This window comes from Corapipo altera, unplaced genomic scaffold, assembly GCF_003945725.1.
Source record: "Corapipo altera isolate COAL_440 unplaced genomic scaffold, ASM394572v1 48, whole genome shotgun sequence".
Classification (NCBI taxonomy): domain Eukaryota; kingdom Metazoa; phylum Chordata; class Aves; order Passeriformes; family Pipridae; genus Corapipo; species Corapipo altera.
The window spans coordinates 3,410,519-3,433,523 of NW_020884931.1; the positions used below are offsets into that span (position 1 = coordinate 3,410,519).

General features: G+C 38.2%; 1 protein-coding gene across 3 annotated transcripts in view; it reads left to right on the top strand.

The window, feature by feature from the left end:
* Nucleotides 1-340: 340 nt before the first annotated feature.
* LCLAT1 (lysocardiolipin acyltransferase 1) overlaps nucleotides 341-23,005 on the top strand; it is a 115,397-nt gene continuing 92,732 nt past the window's right edge. The window contains exons 1-3 of one of the 3 annotated variants that reach the window (XM_027659317.1): nucleotides 341-434; nucleotides 565-657; nucleotides 5,821-5,936. The gene's annotated coding sequence lies outside the window, so the exon portion shown is untranslated. Of the gene's footprint in view, nucleotides 435-564; nucleotides 658-5,820; nucleotides 5,937-6,604; nucleotides 6,703-23,005 lie in introns of those variants that run through there. The other 2 variants (XM_027659318.1, XM_027659320.1) reach the window with 2 other exon arrangements.

Sequence of the window (23,005 nt, forward strand, 5' to 3'; positions counted from 1 at the left end):
TTCCACTGCTCTCACACCCGACAAGCTATTTTATGACAAATTCCACAGCTAAACAGTAGTAGGGTTTTCCCCTTCGTGCAGCGCCGTGGGGCTGATGAATCACTATCCCTTTTCAGCTGGTAACTAAATTGAGACGAGTGCTTTGCCTTCCCTAGTGCCAAAGCCCCCGGGCAGCGGCACCACGGCTCCGTGTACCCCAAAAGACTCTTCCGAGCCCCCCTCTCCAGACAGGCCGGGGCCGCAAGAGCCCCGCAGGGTCCCTTTAAGGGAGGCCGGTCCAGGGGCGTTGCCATGGCAACGGCGTGACAGCCGTGACCGGAAGTGGTCCGGGTCAGAGGCCGCGCGAACATGGCGGCGGCCCTGGCGCCGATGGGCGATGGCGGCGGCCCGGCGGCTCCCTGAGCTCCCCCCGCCGCGGCGCTGCCCCGTCCCAGGTGAGGAAGGGAGGGGGGGGCCGGGCCGCGGTGCTGGCGGTGGCAGCGGCTCCAGGGCTCCGCCGTTGCTCTGGCCTCGCCGGTTCGTTCTCGCCCGCCGGGCTCTCACCCGCCTCCCGTTTCTCTCCAGGCATGGTCGCCACGCTGTAGGAGGGCGGGAGCCGCGGCGATGGAGGAGAGCCCCTGAGCCTGTCTGCGGAGGCGTTGCGCGTGTGTGAGACGTGTACGGTACCCAAAACCTCGGTTTCAGTGCTGCTGTTTTTGTTGCACTTGAAAGAATAAACGGAGGCCTGTTGCTATAGTCTCATCCTTAAAATTTTTCCTGTTGGGAAAAGTGGAGTCTCTTGTTTAGACCTGCACGTACACAGAAGTCAGTCAGGTTTTTTCCAGCTGTAGCTGGGTGGTTTTCCCTGGTTACTGTGTCATTTTTCCCGTTAGTGTTGGCATGTGCTGCTGTCTGGGCTCGCTGTGCCCTCTGGCAAAGCTAAACTTTGACCTGAATGGTCTCTTGTGTAAGAAGTGCAGGGTGGGTATCAGAACAAGGCTTGTAGCTTTGCACAACTGGGCTGTTCGGGACATAGCTGTGTCTGCAAGGAGCTGCATAATAAAAATAAATACTGGAGTTAAACTATGTGTGTAACTTCATGTTGGCGCTTATGTGTATTCACTGTTCTTGGTGGTCACTGGACTTTTTTAGTCTATACTTATACCAGTGCACAGTGTGGACTACACTGATGGGTAGTGTATTTAGCTTATTGATTGAAAGTATCACTGTTTCTCACTTACTTCATAGCAGCTGGCTGTTCTGTTCAAGACACCACCCAGTCTCTGCTTTTGCACCACTGGACTTTTCAGTAGGAGATACCACAGCAATATTTTAATGTTTCTCAAGCATAAGCTTATTCTGCTGCAAGAGACTAACAGATGGGTTCCCCCCCTCCCCATCCTTCTTCTTGCTTTATAAATTGGACTTTTCAGTAATAGGTACAGCAATATTTTAATGTTTCTCAGGCATAAACTTATTCCACTGTAACGCAGAGATTAACAGATGGATTCCCCGCCCACCTTCCTGCTTTATGAAATGGGGAAACGAGGGTAAAAACCAGAAAGCCAAAGTATGTCTTAAATTGAACACAGAAATCTAAAATGAGTTGGTTGAGTTTGTAATAATGTTTTATGGTATTATCTAATGCTCTGAATGCAAAGCTGCAGTGGCAGCTGTACTGTCTGACTCCTCAGCAAATCAAGGTACACTTTAACATGTGAATACATAGTTTGGTCAGTGTGTGGGCTGCAGCTGAGGAGTGTGGTCTCACTCCTTTGCCATCACTGGCCATGAGTTATTGCTACTGTCTTTGTAGTGGATTTAGTGGTTGGATGATTTCAGGGACAGTTGATCTAACAGTTTTATGGGGATGGCTTTCTGTCAGATGGAAGCTATTCTAGGGCGTGTTTGCTCTGATATGAATGAAAGCTGCTTCTCCTTCTGCCCTAATATAAACCAGCTATGGGTCAAGTACAATGTGAAGCTGTACCTTGAGAAACCAAATCTCAAGTTGGTCATTCAGAAAATCGGAACTATACTTGAAACTTCTGAAAAGCTTCAATTAAAAAAAAAGTCAGCCATGTGCAGGGAATATGTGGTAAGAGTGAAGGGAAGGACTCTTTCCAGAGTATTTTCTCTGTTCGCTGCTTGGCAAAGTGTTTCTGTGCTGAAAGAGGGAAGTCACCTACAAAGCCTTCTTTCAATCTCAGGGGCTGGTCCACCATATGCACTCAGTGGGGCAGAATTTTGAAGGAAAGATAATATTGTACCCTGCTGTAAAAGCCACACTGAAGTTGTGCAGGGAAACCTTGATTCTGATATGGTCCAACTCCTCAGCCTTGATGAATTCTGCTTTCATGGAGTTGCCTGCCCTCTTCACAAAAGCAATCTGAAAAGAAAATTGGAAGTGTAGTAAGGTGTCTTCTTCACACCCACCTGGGGTTGAGATTTGCTGGATTTTGCTGGATTTAGGATTTTGGTGGTGTTAGGATTTGCTGGATCAAGGAACCCTTTCTGAGTTACTCAGGTGGCATATGTTTCATCTGTTCCTACAGCGTCTCTACTTCTTCAGCAGCTATTTTTAGTAAATCCAGATTCTTAATTCTTAGATTCTTAATCATCTGAACTATCTCAGGTATAAATCCTCTTGTCCTTCTGCTGGCTTTCTATCTGATTCCGTCCAAGACTTTTCCCTATAGAGTTTCCTTCTCTTAATTTTTGTCTAAACAGTCTCATACATCTTTTCTTTCCTGCCACTTGTCCCGTCCTTCAGTGTGCTGCTACCCCTTACTCCTCCCAACTCTGCTTTGCCAAAACACATTTTTTACTTTTGTTGGCTGCTTCTTCCAGCTTCTTGGGACATGCAGAGTTTTTCTGTCAATTTTGCTTTCCTCCTATCTAGTCATCATTTACAAATGATCTATCCTTCTTTCCTTATTTCATTCTCCTGTTCTCCACTTAGTCTTGTTCAGGGCCGCCCCTTCCTTTTCCCCTTATTTCTTCAGGTTGTGATGCTGAGAATGCACAAACAAGATTCCTCATGTTCTGTATGAGGTATTGATTTCCATAGTTTGATTTAATGTTTTATTAGAAATGGCCTGAGGAGAGCTGCCTTGTTTTTGTTCTGTGCGTGGTGTTTGGTCTGCACTCAGAGCTAAGAGGGAGGGAGATGGAACCTTTAGAGAGTTGCCTTTTTTAAACAGGTCCCAGCTGAGTGTGGGCAAAGGCTTGCAGTTTGAATTCACTATTTGTTGACTTGGCCAAAAAAATAAATTGCTCCTGAAAGGCAGTTCTGCACTGTAAAGTCCATTGCTGCTGCTGCTGCTGCAGGGCACAGTGAGATACAAGAGAGCTGTGTTAGCAGAAATCTTGAAACACAGACAAGGTGTCTCTCCTTTTTCTACATCTTTTTCTCTTAGCTGAGCTAGTTTACTTCTGAACTTGAATAAAGTGAATTTAATTTACTTAATTTGATTTGGTTTTATTAGGGTTTCTTGTATGCTTGGGCGTTAAAAACTGGGAGAGTCTTTACTTGTCAGTACAAAAGTAATTGCTTCACTGTGTTCACACACTATCTTTTCTTGAGTTTGAGTTTGCCTTTAATCTGACAATAGGCTTAGGTGATTCCCCCCTGCTTTTTTTCACCTTGCTTTTAAGTGTGCTCTTCCAAGATTTTGCATCTGTGATACAGAAACTCCTATGACTCTTGAGGAGCTTGTTTTGGGCATCCTTTGGTATAAAACCTGCTATTGATGTTATCTTAGGTATCAAGAGAGTAGATATTGCTTTCATTGCAGTGGTTCCGAAAGTATTGCTTAATCTCAGGTGCTTTCTCATTAAGCTTACAATGATTTTGTTATTTTTAAGGCATCCAGCATCTCTTATGGTTGAGAGAAATCTGTTTGCTCTTTTCTTTTGATGGCAGCTTCAGAGGTGCCATGAAGGCTAAATGAAGAGACTGCCTTAAGAGTCTATATGAAGCAGTTATGTGGATCACCACATGCTGCTTGTAGAAAGAGAATTAATTTTTTTTGAAAAATTTCTCTAGTCCTTTTTAAAATTACTGTTTGATTTACGATGTTCCTATGAACTGCTGTGTCCCTAGACATGCTCACAATCCCTTGGTGCTTTCATATATGAATGACAGATTGTTCACCAAATCAGTGAAACAAGAGGCTGGATTGCAGTCAGAAGAGTCAAAAGATAACCAAACACCCAGGCTTTTAAAGGAGACCAAGAAATAAAACACAACCAAGCCATTAGTTTTTCTTGCTAAATTAAAGGCAAACAATGAAAGACAGTGCAGGTACTGACAAGTACCTGCAGTCATAATTTTTAAACAGTAATGGAGTTACTTTGACTTTCTGGAAACCTCTAAGTTGCATCAAACTGCTAATGATTGTTGCAGGTCAAGATTTAACTTACTGTTCAAAAGTAACTGGAATTCACAATGGTTATACATGACATTAACAAACAGATCTGGGGTTAGTGTGTGATTCTGTTTAATTTTTGTTTCCTTTTAATTTTTGTGTGGTCAGTATGATAATCATTCCACCCAAATATCTCTTTGGAAGACCCTCTCTGGTGTTTGAAGGTAAAAATGTCACTGCCTTGCTACACGTGGGAACTTGGGTGAAATGCCTCGTGTGACCACTGGTGCAGTTTTAACAGTGATAAAAGTGCTGAAAATCATCTGTTCAGCTTGATCAGCTCTTTGAGAGACAGAAGCAACAGATAAAAGATTCCATGACTTTTTTTTTTTTTTCCCTCAAAGAAAATTCTTTAAGTAATTAATTCCACATCACTTGGTAATTTTGCTCTTAGATTTCATTACTCTTATCTAGTGTTGATATTGATGTTTAACATTGATTTCCCCAGTCTTCACACAAGCAGCGCTCTGCAGCCTTCATTTGTTTGGAGCAAGTATTAGCATTATGTGTTTTGAATTCAGAAGATAATTGCATATCTTGCAAATTACCCAATGGCTGTTTCATCTTGAAACATTTAGAAATCCATTTCAGTTTCTCATAATTATAATGTTTTAGTCAGACAGCAATCTAAACTTAGGACAGCACTTTGGCAGTGATATGCTTGTTTTTCTAAAATGAGAACAGTTTCTGTGGTTAAATTTTCCTTTCATTTAAGTATAGATTTTAATCAGCATAGGCCAAACTTTTCCAACCATCTTTAAAATTAGCTCAAGCCATCTTTTAAAAAGTATGTTCTCCTAATGTGATTTAACTTATGTAGAAAAATGTATGCAGAAATTAATGGGTTTTTTAGCTGATTAATGCTTTTGAAGTGTTTTTGCAATTTGTTTGCAAAAAATGTTTATAGACAGGCTCAAATATGATGATACTAGTAGTCTCTTTGTAAGAAATACCACTGAAAGCAGTTCATGCTGTGCTTCTGAAATTTGAAAGGTAGCTGTAAATTCCGCTCATCAAGAGCTAAATTACAACATCAAAACAAAGTAAAATGCCACGGTTTTTCCAGACTTCCCTGCAAGCATTGTTGTGGAGATTACTGAAGTTTTCATTGATCATCTTGTACATCTTCAGGCAGGGTATAGTTACCATTTTCAGTTGGTGAGGTAAAGTTGTAAATAGATGTATAGCAAGTGTAAAGCTTTGTGTAGAGGATAGGCTACATTGTGTATATTCCCACACAGAAGTGGGAAGGAGTCTGAATTGTGTCTGTCAGGTGGCTATTACAACTCTCTGAGTTACTGCTAAACATTTGGTAGTTTCAGTTTCTAGAAAAATATTAAGAAAACTCACAAGCAAAAAAACCCCCAAAATTGTTACCAATCTTATATCACTGTTTTTTACCCAAATGCAGGAGAAAAGGTCTTTGCTGTACCCAGAAAGTTTTCCTGTTGGCAGAGTGTTCAGAGATCAAGGGAGTCAATCTGTCAGCAGGCTTCTCTCCAGATAGACCATTTCTTCTGATCGCAGGTAGAGTGAATACCTTTCACAGAGAAATGTGAAGACAAATGTAAGAGAATGATGAGTTCTGTGGATTTCCATTATATGGAATGCAGGGTGTTTTTACAGGAGATGTGCTGGTAACCTTAGATACACTGTTTCTCAGATGAAAATAATGTCGAAAAAAATTCTGTCCTGGTTTGGACATGGAACTGTGAGAAAGCTTACTTAGTTTTTCAGATGCTTAATTTTGTTATTCAGATACTAGAAGGACTAGATCCTTCTAGTTTTTAATACTTACAGTAATCATGGCATCTGTTCAGCTGATTTGCTGTCAAGATCACATTTGTTACTGTGACTTTAGTGATCTGCTAAAATGCCAAGAACAATGGTTTTGAAAAAGCTGTTAGTACTATAGGAAGAATAAGCAATAACAAATTTATTAATGAGTGGTAAAGCGTACCTTTTTTTTCTAATTGCTGCTGTTGCTTTTGAGAAACTTAAGTGAAACAAACACTTTTTAATTTCACTCAACCTTTTTTTCCCATGAACAGGACTAACTCTTCCCCAGAATTCATGTGATACAGTGGGAATTTCTCAATCATTCTGCTCACTGAATAGCAGTTACATGCTTTGTGCTCATGAAAAACAGCTTTTAACTCTTCTGGTGTGGTAAGCCAGGAGACAGTGGTGACTACATGCCTATCCATGGAAGATAACTTTTCAAAGTGAGCCAAGCTGCAAATGGGCTTCCAGGCTATGGTCAGAACTTGGAGCTTGTTTCTGGTTCTGCTGTGTAAATTTTTGGGATTGTGTATCAGCTGGAGTTAGAGGCCATGTGCGCCAGGGAAGTCATTGCTAGGTTCTTTAACAAAGCCAAGGAAAACTACAAAAAGTTTCTCAAAGAGCAAAACAAATAGAAGAAATACTTACCTGTTAAGTCTGCTGAGAGCCAGTTTATTTTTTAATTTTTTTTTTTTTTTTTTTTTTTTAACTCTCCACTCGTGGAAAACCTCTTTTTCTTGAGTACAATATTTTAAGAAGTGTGAAGTAATACCACTCAAGGTTATTGAGCCAACACATAGATTCTGGTAAGGTAAGGCTAATAATTTCCTATCAGCCTCCTGCATAGACAGTAGCTTTCTTCTGATCTTCCCTCTTCCATGTGAAAACAATGCTTAATCTGTCAACTTAACTAGTGAGTTCCCTTAAAAATAAAACAGTTTTAGCAATTTCTTTTAAGGTCTCTTGCCCAGGTCAGTGCATTTGTCCTTGGGACAAGTAAAAATGATGCACTGCCAGTGAACTATTTATGTGTAATTCATCATCAGATAGTGGAAACAGTTAGTGTTCTGGGAATTGGCATGCCTTTCACATTTGGGAAGGGGGTGTTGGTTTGTTTTAATCTCTCTTAAATAATCGCAGACTGTCTAGGAAGATGGAATGTAATGTTCTGGTTATGTTTGATCTTTCTAACCTTTGGAAATAGACTGTTTCAGAAAAGGATTGGTCTTGCTGCATTTTTTGCTTTCTCCATCAGATGGATACATTTTGCACTAAAGTTTCCTTAGAAAAATACTTGTATGTCAATGTGATTTACAATAAATCTTTTGCAGACTCGTCTGTTTCTAACCATTGGAAGTGACAAAGGGTGTGTCTCTCCCAAAATTATGGCTTTGCTCAGAGAAGTGTGTTCTTTTATTAGGAACATTGGGTTTGAATTTTCACTTGAATACCAAGTTTTAAATGAAATCCTTACAGTATCTACTATTTCCCTGGGTCTACTATTCATTACAAAATTGATATTTCATTATTTTGTGGTGAATGGTTCTGTCTTTAGATACTTCCAATTCCAATTTACTTGGAATGATAATTTCTGTAAAAACATATCTTGAAGAATATTTTTACATGTGTTGCACTAAAGGTGGGCACTGCACTTTTTGTGTCTCAGTCGTACTCTGAAGAAAGAGTCTTGATTTTTTTCATAAATACTGAGAAGCGTTTAGTTTTGCACCTCTGTTGGATACAGGGTTAGATGTTGGACAGCGTCAGCTCCACTAAGCAATAAAAAGAATCACACTCTAAGACAATACTTGAACTGAATGGCACATCTTATTTAGATTCTGACAGTGAGTAAAAAAGCAGCATGTTTATCTTATCTACCACCTTAACAGTTTTTGAGTGACAAATGCCTGCAAAGATGTCAAGGGTCAAAGAGCTATTTTTTCATGTCTGTTCTTATTACAGCAGGTCATCAAAGGACCTTGAGAGATGACTGATCTGTAAAATTGAGGCAATGGCTCTGTAGTTATGGAAGGATGGAAATTAGGTATAGGCAGAAGTGAATGTGGCTTGAGTGGTCACAATAGGCATATTGCTAAAATGGTTGTTGAAAACATAGGAATACATATTATCTTCTGTCTAAAGGGAAAAATAGCTGAAATGATGTGGTTTTTGTTAAAGTAATTGCAATAGGCTAGTCTACTGAAGAACAATATGACATGATACACAGCACCCTTGTGCAGTAGATATCTTTGAGAACGTACTAATAGCACTTATTTTTTATTGAAGAAAGAACCTTATGAAGAGTTTAGAGGATTTAGTAAAGTTTGGTCCTTTCAGTCACATATGAGCAAGATTTTCTGGTCATAGCTTTGGATTTCAGTGCAAGGGATTCTCTATGTACAGTTTTAATACAGATGATAATGTTTACTAGAAGTATCACAAATTTACATACTACCTAGGTGATGCCCAAAAAATGGAAAATAGTAATTGCAAAATTTTGTTGTACATAGAGTTGCATAGGCTGCAGAATATTTTAGAATGAAAATTTTCAGCAGTACTGAAATTTATCTGATCTGGCAGACTAATATAATAGAGTAATTAGTTGCTTACAGTTAGTAAGTACTTAGTAAGTGCTAATTGACTTAGTAAGTACTTACTTGAGTACTTAAGTTTTTAAGTACTTAGTTATTAATTATATAGAGTAATATTTTAATTAATGCTTATAGCATAACAAGAGGAAAGGGAAATTGTCTGTAGGTATTTCTTCATCACTCGAAGACTCCTGTTGCTGCTGTAGCTTTCCAGCAATTTAGCCAAGGGTTTACAACCTTTACAGGGAGTAAGTATTACAAACTGCAGAGCAAATGCCTTTGGTCTCAATATCCTGTAAAGATTCTATTTCCCAGGATTTTTTGTCATGCGGAACCTTAGTTCTTCTGCGTTCAGCTGGTACAAGTCTCCCAGCTCTTCGGAACTTGTGTTTTGGTGTTAGTGTGGAGGAGTGGCCTGGCCTTTGGAGTTGTATCTTCTGTGAGACCTCAATGTCTGTCCTTCTTTTGAGAAGGGTTATGTTGTGCTTTTCTGCTGATTTCAATGTCTTGAGTGATTTTAATGTTTAGAGTGAAGTTATCAAGAGCTTTCATTTCTGGTTTGGGAGATACTTGTTATGGAACTGTCAGTCACTTGTTCTTAAGAAGAAACCAACCATCTAGTTAACATCTCTCCCCTAAGTTGAACCTTACTAAGACCTGTCAGATTTCCACCAGACATGGACTGAAGAGTAGAACATAAAAGCGAAGTTCGTGTTGGAATGGGATCTGGAGAGAAGCAAAGTTGTGGGCAAGTATTTTTCCGTTTTCCAAATGTTAAGCTTCAACCAAGTTAATAATATTTCTCCAAAAACATTAGTCGGCTAATTTAAAGCAAAACTCTAGAACTGTTATATCCCACATGGCATGAAACATTCCTGTTGGTTTTTTTTTTCTTGGTGTATTAACTTCTTACACAGAAAGGAAATGAATTTTAGAAAGAATGTTATACATAAACCATTTGAGACATTCTCTGTTAAGGAAATACCATCTGTCAGGAAAGATGCAGCCAATGTTGAGTTATATTAAAAACATTTTAAAGGAAATATTTCTCAAGGAAAAGTGCATTAATTAAAACATTTTAACTATTTTTGCTCTGGAAGAAGGTTAGAAAAGTTCTATATAAGCATTCTAAATGCAATCGTAATTAAAAGCTCAATTTATTTTTTCAGAAGGAAGTTACCTTGGATAAGTTGCTCCTTAATGCAGAATAAAGAAATTTTCTGACTCCCATGTAACTAGGAGGAAAAATAAAATTAAAACAAAAAAAGACTTGGAGTCATTATAGTTTATTACCTTCAAATTCTGTAAGCTTGCTTTCGTTGATTCTTCTTGGTGGACAGAATTTATTTAATATGAAAACCCTAAAACATAACTTATTTTCCTTTGGAATGTTTTTATTTGAAAATCAGTTCTTTTATGAGTGTTTAATAGCAGTAGAAGAGATTATTTTGCTTCTGTGGAGGAAAATAGTGAAGTACTCAAAAATGTACCTTAATCAGGCATGTGAAACATTAAATGTGATAGGATTTGGTCTTTCTTTAACCCGATCTAGCCTGCTGGCTTTAAGGAGTTGTACACTGAATATACAGATTTACTGTAATGGTTTGAAATACAAGCTTTTGGTTTAATTAGCACTTTGCTCTTTTGCCCATTAACCTGTTGATGCTGTCAGATCTACCCTGAAATGTAGCAAATCCAGAAACAGTTATGTCTGTTACCTTTCTAGGTGATGTTCCAGTTGACTTTTTTTGTTTTTTTTTAATGTAGCTGGAGAGTTTGAAGGGAAGGCTTAGGATGATATGGTTATGTGACCGATTTAAATGTCGAGGTTTTGATTTTTGAAAAGGATACATATTGCACATGGGAGTGTTAGGTCTTCCTCAGTTTAAGATATCCTACCTTGTCATCAGAGTGTTTTCCTTTGTTCCTTGAAAATATTAAAATGACATTTCTCAAGTTACATGATTGCTATTAGAGATGAGCAGCTGTTAGTCCCCCAGATTCTCTTCACAGTAGGCTTGTGATCTTAGCCTTTGTTAAAATACCAACAGAAACATAAGTACCAAATGATATATGGGCTAAATTTTTTAATGTCACCCACATCTCCATATTTGAATTGATAGGCTGTAATTCCAATAACACATTCTCTTTTTTTTCCCCCCTTAGAAAACTTGCTGTTCAGCATGGCTTGTATTTTAGGAATGCCTTAAAGATTTAAAGAATGTGGTCTGTAGAACAGATTTTACTTGTTGCACATGCTTGATGTCGTATCCTGAACTAAATAAAGGAGTGAAGATGATTAGCTTAAGGTTTCTGTAAAGTGCCACTGAAGAGTTAGATTTTATTTTTTACTTAAAAGCAAGATATGTATCATTATTAACAGTAACTAATTGCGATCCTTGTATTGAATAGTAAGATTTCAGGTCAGACATCTATAAAATAAAGAATGCAAACCTTTTGCAGCTGCAACTGAAGCTGATAGCAACTGTGAATTGTGCTTGTGATGTACTGCACACTGACAAATATTCTGAAAAAAATTAGTCTGGAAACATTCCAGATTAAGCAGACACAATTCATATGCTGTGTGCTGTAGGCCTTGAGTTATAAAAATGTAAATAGGATCTTTTGTGAAAATAAATTACTGAAATATAACATTTTCAGATAGTGGTATAATAAACATAAGATGGAGGAAACAGAAAAAAATAGAGGGGGAAAAAAAGGCTATTTTTCCTAGGATTTTAATAGCTTAGTCTAATTTTAACACTGTACTATGAGGAGTACACCACTGTTGAAGCATGTGCATTAGATGAGGCAGGGTTCCTGTTTGAAAAAACAAACCAACCAGGAAGCAACAGCCTTAACTCTGATGTTTTATAATTTCTGTATGTTTCATTGTGCAGCTTCAGTATCCCAAATGTTTTTTGAGGATAACATGAAGGTGACAAATTATGAGGAGCGTGCTGGGCGGTGGTGCATCCCCTTAGCAAACTGTACTTATGCTGAGGATAATTACCCTGCTAAAGGTGATGTTCTTCCTCAAGTAAATTCTGGTGGTGCTGATCTGGCCTAAATGCTCTTCAGGCTGAAACTAACTATAGTGTGTTAGGCTTCCACAGAATCACTTCATCTGTAGTCTGAGACTGTGCTTTCCTGGCAGTCTGCGTTATTGTATGCAAATGACAGATATCCAAGATCAATGCTGACTCCAGAGAGAAGTCGATGGATTGAGTTCCTGAATATAGTATCAAGATCACTAACCATATCAGTGCCAGGAAAAAAAAAAAATCTGTCACTATTCCAAGTTATTTCTCCAAAGAAGTTAATCGTAAATGATTCTGCAGTTTGACTGAATTATACTTTATGGCTCTCACTTAAATCTTGCTTTTGTCCAAAGTGAAATAGTTCCTTGTCTATTTACGTATGCATGATTGAGTGTATGGTTATTGTTCCAAGGAGAAGTAAAAGGATAATAGCCTCTTCTAATTTGTCAACTCACATTTTGAAATTCTTTTTATAGTAACTCTTGTGAAAATTGTATTAGCCATCTAGGACCACTTTTTTCAATTTCAGAATGATGTCTCTGCAATCAAGATGAAGGATGTTGATTGGGATGCCTTTCTACCGAGAAATTAATACTGAGTCTTTATGCTTTGACTGACTTTTACTGTCTAATTGGTGGTAGACAGCTTTGCCTAATCTTTGTTGGCTTTCACAGCCAGGAATTTAAGCCTAAAAATGTACTTTTTTTTTTTTTTTAAATCTAAATGTACTTTAGACTTTTATGGAATTAGAATTACACAAAGCTTTTTGGTGAACTGACAGACATCTTTGCAGTTGAATAACTTGGAGATGCATTTTGAATGAGGTGTGAAGATTGGAGTTTTAGTTTCATCCTGATTTATCTTATTTGATGATCACTTAAATATTTTTTTCATCTTTTGATCGAGAATACAGTGATAACCTTCATGGATATATCTGATGACAAATTACAATTAATACCTTGAATTCCCTACTAGTAAAAAAAATAATATCCCTCTAAGAATGCTTAAAGTAAGAACTTTGGTGGGAAAAACTGTTATCTTTTCAAAGTATATTTCTCTTACCTGATCTGCGTAATAGAAAGTAACTAAATTATGTTATCAAAATGTGTAACAACTCTATCAAAATTGCAGATTGTAGATGTTATTTAATAGGGCATCCTGCAGCTGACTTGATGTGGTTCCTAAAATATAGAAAAACCTACTTGCAGTTTAAAAGAGTCTGTTATGATATCTCTTGAGGTAATTTCCCATCTACATGCTTGATATCTTTATCTGACAGTATAGAAGCTAGAGATAGAAAGTTATAAAGGGAAATTATTTGACTGGATAAACTGTTATGGGAGGGTTGATCGTTGAGTCCCATTTGCCATGTTGTGTTGAATTGTAGCCAGATATTTTGAAATACTTTAAATCCCTGGCGTTCTTGAACAACTAGAGGAGAATCCTTTTCTAATATTCCTTCTAAAAGAGATTATTGTTTATTTTTGTTGTAGTTTGGTCTAAGATTTTCAGTGCACTATCAGGAAATTATTACATTTTTCCTTATTGACTAATGCAGTCAAACCTGATTTGAAGCTTGGAATACGTTACCAGTAAAAAAGGCTTACAAATGTGCTGTTAGAGGTTTTGGATCACTTTCAAATTTTTATTTTCCCTAAAATACCTAAAATCCCGTTTATTACTTGCTCTGTCACCATTAATCTCTTTCTTCTTTCCTACAGTGTTCGTTAATGAAAATTCTGACATCCTAAGAAATGCTTAGCACATAACTTCTCATTCTGTTTGTCTGTTATATCCCTTTTGCATACTGCAGATTACTGTAAACTGCTCTGGAAAGCACTACGGGAAAATAATGGCTTAATATAAAGAGGTGTAAAGGAACTTTCAGTTGTTGCTCATGTCTTCTAGTTTGATATTTGGTATTGGGTCCTCTTACTAAAATGTGGAGGGAGAAAAGTTGGAAGGTTGGTGCACTTTTTTGTTGTGGAATATATTGACTTTTTCTTAAAGTAATCTGAACTATTTTGATAGGCCATGCCATGACATAGTGCTGCTGAGACCTTATACACATTTTAAAAAGCTTCAAAATTGGAAACAGTTTCACCTGTTTTCCTCTTCTCGTTTATTTTGGGCAATGATTGCTATGAAAATGTCTCCTTTATTGTCTTGGTCTTCATGTTTTGTCTTTTAATCTCTTACTAGTTTTTCTCTCAGCCTTGCAATATTGCAAAACAACATTATCAGCTATATTATTTGCTTCATGAAGTTTAGACTGTTTGAAATGGAGCTGAGGACTGATGAATTTTTAAGTGACTTTATAGTCTCTTAATATTGCAGCTAGCAGGGAGATATTTTCAGGCATAATTCAGAATTTCCTGAAAATTGACCTTAAGTAGTCTGTTCTGAGTTAGGACCAGGACCAAAGCTATTATTCTAGTGGTTAAAGACAGAAACCCCCTCATGGTGAATTTGGAGGGCCTTTTCCCTTCTTGTAAAATCTTTTGAGGTAGCTAAAGGGGCAATTTTAACCTTTCGGGCTTAACTTCCAAGCTAATCAGGGTTCTCTAGATTCTTGCAGAAGTTTTTAGGATTAAGACCCTGCACAAGCACCTACTAGCTATACTGGACAGAGTTCAGTGAAAGACCACAAAAACGATGAAGGGACTGGAGCATCTGACATGTGAGGAGAGGGTGAGAGCTGGGACTGTTTACCTGGAGAAGAAAAGGCCCCAGGGAGGGAGATGTTATCAGTATGTTCAAGTACCTGAAGGGAGGGTGCAAAGAGGATGGAGCAAGGCTCTTTTCAGTGGTCCCCAGTGGCAGGAGCAGAGGCCATGGTCATAAACTGAGACACATCAGAAAACACTTTTTTAACTGTGAGGGACAGATTGCCCAAGGTGGTTATATTCATAAGCTGACTAGACATGGCCCTGGGGAACTGGCTGCAGATGGTCCTGCTTGAACAGGAGGATTGGAACAGCTGACCTCCACAGGTTCCTTCCAACCTCAGCCATCCTGTGTGGTTCTGTTGTGCAAATATCATACAGGCTTTGCGGGTTTGAGATCACCTGTGGGTGATTCACAGGGGAAGATGATTCTCCTTAAAATAAAAGGCTACTTTATATGCATTCTTTATCAGTCTCAGAGGAAATAACTACTTAGCTTTAAGTAAGTTGCAGAATAAGGGGTGTTATGTGGGAAAGCTTCATTTCCGCTTTTAAGTCCTAGGAATCGTGTGAATTGAAAACTGAAGTGGTAGTTTTAGCTGCTGTTAGAGCAATTTAAATGTACATTGTAACTAAGACGCCGTGGGAAAATAATACTCTTTCCTGAGGGAGGAAGGACAGAAGCACTTGCTGTGTAGTCTGTTTTACTATAGGCTGTTTCTCCTTTTTTGTAATGGTCTTGTGCTATAAGAAGGGAAAGAAGCACTTTAAACACAGGAAAATGTGGTTGTTAAGCCACAAAATAAGAAGGGGTTTCAAGAGTGTGCATAGTATCAAAAAACAATTTCTCTTGTTCTTGATTTTTGCTTTTGAGAGTGACAGTTTAGAGAAAATGATTTATAAAAATATCTTTCCTTAGGGTGATGGAAATCTGCTTGTCATTTTTGTAATGCTCCCATTTTGAAATACTCGTTTATTTTCACAACTTTGGAGTGGCTCTAAATTTGCTGACTTCAAAACGTGCCTGTACATTTTAATTGGCCTTCTTTACTCATGCTTTGTTGTTAAATGAAACATTTTTATTGGCACAAAAATATTTGCCCCACCTATTTTCATTTGCTAGTGGTGGGAACCGTAACATTAAAGGCTATTTAAAATATATGAAGTGAGTTCTGGGGTCATTCCCCACCTGTTGTTTATTTTGGTTTATGCAAGAACAGTCAAAAGTAATCATGTTGGTGAAGTTCTGTCATCTGAGTAGTGGTTTTGGAGGTGTACATCACTGGACATCAAGGTGTAGGTTTAGACAATTTACACATCAGCAGGTTTGGCTTCTTCAAGCAAAACTTGGGACTTTTGTGGTAATGAACAGTGAATGTTGGCAAAGGTCACAGCTTTAAAGTAACCTAGAGTACATTGTACTGAATTATGGAACAGAAGACTGTAAATACAGAAAGTCTTTGATTAACTTCTCCTTTTCAAAGTGTCTTGACCTTTATTGAGTTCCCCTAGCTGACATTTTTAGAAGACTTTTAGCATTACTTCCTTTCATTATAAAGGGTTTATTTGTGTATTTGCTTCCACATATTTCATTGTCAAATATGCCATTTGATTTTCTTCAGCTGCAACGGCATCTACATTTCATATCAGCATGGTTTCTGTAGTAGTAGAGTGATGTAGCCCTTTTTTGTATAAAATTCTAGAATTTTCTGTAAGTAAATGTCATTTTGGTAAGCAAAAGAAATACAAAACAAATGTGTGAAAAAGAAGAAAATTACCAAAACCGAAAGCACCTACAAAAACATTTGAAAGTCAGCATAATGTATTCAGATTAGGAGTAAATCACATTGAGTTCACATCACATGTCTTTCTAATTTTAGTTTGAAAATTATTAGTTGCCTTTTCTATTTAAAGATAATGACATATTTAGTCAGACTTAGTGCAAGTGAATCATAGTATTGCATTATTATTATATTAAACAGTGGTTGTTGGTTGTGTGTCTTACACTCCTCATATTTTGGAGGGGAAAAATAACTTCTCTGTGCTCTGGAAGTTGCACAGACATTTCAGTCTGAGGTGGTGATGAATAAATTATACTCTAAATAATGCAGGCAAGAGGAATTCATATTTTTATGTTAGACTAGACTTCTCCATTTGGCACCTTTCCTTCTCTTTACCCCCCGTGGTGTTAGCAACGTAGGCTGTATAAGATTACAAATAATTGTTTTACAAGGAGTCATTGCAGACTTGATCTTTTTACATGACAGTTCATACTGGTTCTGCTGTCTAAGCTGGTGGCTCCCAGCTGTGCTTTAAAGAGCATGCCAGTGGTGCCTATTAATATGGCTGTGTCCCTCCTTTCCCCAGTTCCTATTCTGTGGTTGCTGCAGGAGAACGGGAACTTCCTCTGACAATTAAAGGCTGATAAAATCTTAGTAGTTGGCACCTTGGACAGCTGGCTAGCTCAACCAGACCTTCTTGGCTTGGAGAGACAGCTTCTCAAGAGCATCCCTTGCTCTATTACAACTGTCTGAACAAATCCCAGATGTGAGATCTAATCTTCTTACTACTTTCTTCTTATTTAATGCTGTGCTCCCTGAAGCCTTTAAGCTGTTCTACACAGTCTGAGCTGCCATTCACTGCTGACAATGCTTTCTAGTAAGATATTCCATAAAATGGCAACTTTGCCTTAGAACAAGATACAGAGTTTAGACTTTTTTATTTTCTTTTAAAGATTACAGGAGAGGGTGGTGATGAGAATCACTGGTCGTTTGCTGTTAAGAAAGTCACAGGATTTTAATCATCTGACTTCTGACTGACTACCTGCTACTGATAGCTGAGTGAAACTGAGGGTGTGATTTGTACCTTTGTTGCTTGAATGGGAAAGTTGTCTGGCTGCTGTCAGTCCTTTTCCTTTATGAATTTGAGTACTCAGCAAGAGTGAAGGTGGCTTAAAGATTGCTTGTAGAACAAAGGGATTAGTTCTTTTTATGTAGAAGACAAAACCGGCTTGCTAATGAATGAGTAATGTTGAGAAGAATATAAGCCTGATTATTTCATGTCATAAGATAAATGTTAAGAGGGGCTAAGAATAAAATCACCGTTACTGCCTATTGCAGGCTTTTTCCCTGCACCTTCTTATCAAGGTATCTGATAAGACACTGTCAGACAGGATGACTGGGTGGACTACTGCTGATTCAGTTTGGCCATTTCTGTGTTTTTCCCACTGATCGTTTCTTTCGACATCATACAAGATAAAAAAATCTCTTAGGTCAAGACACTGTACATATTAATTCTCCATAAATGTTGTTCTATTCAACACAAGTCAGATCTGAGTTTACAGAATGCTTTCTTTCTTCAGCCTTGGCTATTTTCCAATTTTCTGAGGGCAAGCAGCCCAGCAAACAGTACTTCAGACAATTCCTCATCTTTCTCCTTTTTCCAGAATGAAAATCCAAAAATATCAGCAATGGGGGCCAAAATAACAAAGGAAAAGTGGGTGTTGTCATTTCTTGCCAAGTTTTTGTAAATGTTTCTCTCCTTCCCTGTCCCAGAATAATAGCAGAACTTCCCAAAGAATCTACAAAATAAACCAGACTCTTTTCCAGCCTCTGATCTAATTCAGGGTAGATGCTACAACGAAGATGCTAGAGAACAAGTACTGTAAAGGGCATACTTTTTATTTGACTATTAAGGTTTTATTCCTCATCTGTTAAGGTTGCAAGAAACTCTAGGGCAACTGGTAGCTCCTTGATGATACTCAGCTGTTATTCTTGTTTCTAGGCTATCAATTGGGTTGATGCCAGTTGCTTTTCTTTTACTTGTTAGTGAGGAATCTTAACTGGGCCATGAGTGGATAGGTTCTGTAGTTTAGGGCAGACAGGAGTGAAATATTGTTAGGAAGAGCTGAAAAAACATGGGATGCAAGCTCCAGAGACTGATCCTAGGCTAGGGGTTCTCTGATCCATGCTTGCTTGTTCCTCCTCGAGCGTCAGTGATATGATGAGAAATAGTAGGTGGGGTGAGAGGATATGGTAGGTAATGACATCTAGGAATCAGTGTTAAGCAGACAAGAGGTGGAATTAGAAACCAAGGCTGTGCTGGCAGGATGAGTTAATACAACAGAAAGGCCACAGACCACTGCTGAAAAACAGGATCAGAAGCTTAAGACCGAAGGACAGCAAGAGAGACAGGAGGAAGGTTTTTAGAGCAATAATCAGGATGTTACCTGCAGCTACAGAATATCTGATTGGGTTTCTTCTGTACCAAAAGTGTGTGGCAACCATTGATGGGGTTCACCATGTCAGTTCTTTGACTCATTGAATGCTGGTGACTGACTGCAGCTTCTGTCTCGAGTTACATGTGCTGCTGTTCTCTACAGGTTGTTCTTATTTTAATTGCAATTCTTGGGGTTACAGTGAATTCATTATTGTGAGAGTTTAAAGAGATTTCTTTTTTTTCCCCAAAGCTGTTTTTTATCAGCAAGTCCTTGAACTTATGCATGTTTGTACGTGTGATAGGAAAGAACAACTTTTTCATCAGTGGCTTTACTAGAGGCAGTTCTGCTACCTGGATTTGTGCATTCAAACCGTATGGGATTGCTGCCTTTTGACCTGTCAGATCTACATGACTGATCTGTATAGTGCAGTGACTGTGTATGAACTGTGCCATGACACAACCAAAGAGCTGATAATTGATTCCTTGAAACCATCTCTACGTGTGTGACTCACGGTGCGACTTGTGACTTCCCTAAAATGTTTTTTTTGAGGATCCCAATTGTGACCATTCCTCAAAGGTTAAGTAACTATAAAGTGTTTCCAGGTCAATGACTGTCAGACTAGAATTCCCAAACCAGAGGGAACAGCCACCCGAACTGAGACATAGTCTGGAATCTGAGGACTATGTCTGTGTAGGAAAAGAGCTTCTCAGTTCTTGTACTTTTGCTTCTATTTTGATTGCTAATATAGTTTCATTTTTTATTTATTTTGGAAAGTGCAAAAGCTAGAAAATTTGATTCATTGAGTCCAGGCAATGTCTCATTGGAAGACTCCTGGAAAACCACGCTTATTCAAGACAAACACAATGTTATTTCAGTAGCAGAAATCCCTTTGTGAGCCTCCTGGAAACAAATGTTTTACATGAGGTCTCAATTTTTCTTGTTCTGAATTAATTCAGACAAATTACCCTGCAGACTATGTTTGTGGTAAACTTTTTTTGTGAAAGCATTTTCTTGGGCTGTGTTCAGAGTCAAGACTGACTCTGAGTAATACTTAGAAGCTGCAAAGGTTGTAAGCATGTGAACAGGTAAATGTATCGATCAGAGCAGTGTGCCTCAGTCTTCTGAGGAGCTAGGAAGATCAGTGACCTTTAGAGCTTCCAGCAGGTGTTTCCATCTGCTCTCCAAACTGTTGTGCTCTCCATTGAAAAAATGTATGTTGGCCTGGAACAGCAAAGCAGCTTGCTTTTCTTTCTTTAATTAGGTGATGACTTAAGATATTTACAGAAGGAAGAGGATAATTTGCTTAAGTAAAGACAGTTGATAGTAGGGATGTTGAGGACCTCTTTCCATCTCTAGGGATCTTTTTCTGCCTTCTACATCTGAACAGTCCCAAGTTTCTGGTTTCTTTAGTGCATGAGCAAAGACAGAAGGCTGACTCCAAGTGTCAGGGAGGGAACTAAGACATAAATCCAAATGACCTTATTGGGACTTTGACACATTTGCTTTCCAGCTGATTGAGAACATAGCCATGAGAAGAACGTGCTTGGGAATTTTCCACCTGCCCATTTGACGTAGGAGAAGAAAGAAACCATTCATTTCCTGACAGCATGTCTGAAAACTGGAAACGGAATGGTTATTTAATGTGTTTGGGTTTTGGCAATCTGATTCATAGTTTTTGAATGCTTGTAGTTGCCAGTTCTTGATGCAATACATTTTTTTATTCCATGAATAAAAAGATGCAGCAGACAAATCTTTGGAGTGTCAGAGCACACTGTGGCCTATTCTCTGTTTTGTTATCCCTCTAATAGCAGAATAAATAAAAGTATTTTGAGGTCTGTCCTCTTCCATCAAGCCTCTGGGAAAGAAAAAAGAAAGAGCAGAGGCGGGGGGGTAGTGGGGAGATGGACAACTGAGCATGGAAAACTTTATGAAATTGCTCATGGGTTTCCTTTTCATGTGAAATTTCCCTGAAATTTTCCCCATGACTCATTTCCTTCTTATTCCTTTTTAAGTCCATAATTTGGGCTTTTTTTTTTTTCTTTAAAGACAAGTTGGTAGCTTTTTCCTGCACAGTGTGACGTGGATTTTTCAAGGGTATATATATTCAGTGTTGAAGTTTTACTCTGTCTTCTGAGTGCTTGGACATTGCAGTCTATTATCCATAGGGACAGATTCCCTCTTTTCTCTAACTTCTCTGTACAGATCATGCACAAAGACAGGAGGCAAGGAATACACTTCCACAGAAAACAGATATTAATCAGATCTATTGTGTGAGGGAAAAGATGGTGGGAAGTAGGATGTTTTATTTTTAACAGATATCTGTTGATGCTTGCAAAGATCTTGTGACGGAAGAAGGTCCGTGAGGGAATTTGTTATGGCTTCATAACTTCTGGCTTGCAGTTTTCATTTCATGCTGATGTGTACTCCCTGTTGGATATAGACTTCTCTAGAACTCATTCCCTGAAATGCCACTTGCCATCTTCCAAGTTGTAAAGGCAGCTCTTTTCTGGATTGAAAACTTGTATAGCTAGCTGCTTTTTGTTGCCCAATGTGGGAGATGCAAAAGGTTGATAAAGTGCCAGAGTCTTTCATCAACCCGCAGTCGTTGCTGCTCATGAATGGAATCCATAAATACTTGTGTTTACTGTGAATACATCTAGTCTGACCAAATTCTTGGACATGCTTAAAGCTCTACAATATAACTTTTCTTACAAGGGAAAAAACCCCAAGACTTTCCAGGTTCTTGTAGTACCTGTAAGATAGGGCTTACCTCTGTTTTAGAAATATCCACAAAAATGTGTTCCTCTAGTGCAGCTGGAGTTTAGTATAGCACTTGAATGCATTTGAAGCATTGTAAACTCTTAAAGATCTTGGCAGCATTTCTTGGAATATCTGATTCCATAAAGGTTTGTATGATCAGATCACCAAACTATCTGAGTGCTCCCCGCAGTGTATTAACGCCCCTCCTCTCCTCACCCCCTTCCAGAGTTCTGATAAACCGTATTATTTACGAGATCTGAGGATTTCGAAAACTCATGTGAAATCCCTAGTGAAACAAATGGAATTATTTAAATTCCAAATTATTAATTTACTGGAAAATGAAGCGTAAATACTGTAAAATTGCCTGCAGAAGTTAATTCAGTTTTGATCTACACATTGGTAGTATCTTTGATTTGCATGAACACATACTGCTTCTTCTGTAACTAGCTGTTTCCTTTTTTGAAACGTATAAGCAACCAAATGGAGAACCTTGAATTAGAAACATACCTATCTGCTCTGCTCATAAGCAGTGCAGTCCTCCTAATGTTGATTATTTCGTGGTTTAATGTCTTCATCCTTTATGAAAAAGGAGCTTATTTTGTAGAGAAGTTAAGCTGACTTCTTAGCTAGGCTCTTTTCATATCATTAATAGCATAATTTCTTCTAGTTGGATAAATTACTACATTTGAGGCAAGTTTGGTACTTTAAAGGGTGTTTTAAAAACAAACTGAAAACTGAAATCCAAAATAAGATTAAAGCAAAATAATGAAAAATATAAAACTACTCTTACATACCCTCTCACCCCAATATAACTAGAAAAATCTCCCCTGCATTAACTTACAGCCATTACCTGATAGGATCTTGCAAATACTGAGAGAAAGTGGCAATTTCCTCAGCTATAGCAATGCTGGCTTAGTTCCCCTTTCTAAAATGAAGTGAATTTTCCATCCAGGAATAAGTTGATGTATTGCAGCTCACTTTTGATTCTGCATTTCCGTGTTTAAAAAGTAAATTCATAGCTTGTTTTGGGGTATCAGCACATCTAAGTACTGATAGATGCTATTTTACTGTTCAACCAGGTAGGAACCACAAGCAAGAGCTTTGCAATCTTCTGTTTATGTTCTTGTCTCTGAATGTACAAATAGATGTAAGGAGTAGTTGTTGAAAGGTCAGCTTCTCTTTAATTAGATACATGCTCAGAAAGTCCCTTGTTAAACTAGGAAAACTCAATTTTTGGGCTTGGTCACTGTTTGCTCTTTTGAATTACAAGTAGTCAAATGTGGCTCGTTTTGAGCCAGGAGAAAAATTATCCACTGAACATAACTGTCATGACAAAAGGAACAAGATTTTTGGAGTCCAGGTGACACTTAAGATGTTACCACTTTGATGACTGTACTAAATAGTCCATTATTAAGGACTAGTAGAGCTTATTATAAAGTACGATATATATCTGTATATAAAGAGTGTATGGAGCAGGAGATTGGAGTGCTTATGGCATTAGTAACATATTAGATTCTTGGGTCTGTTAGAGGGTAAT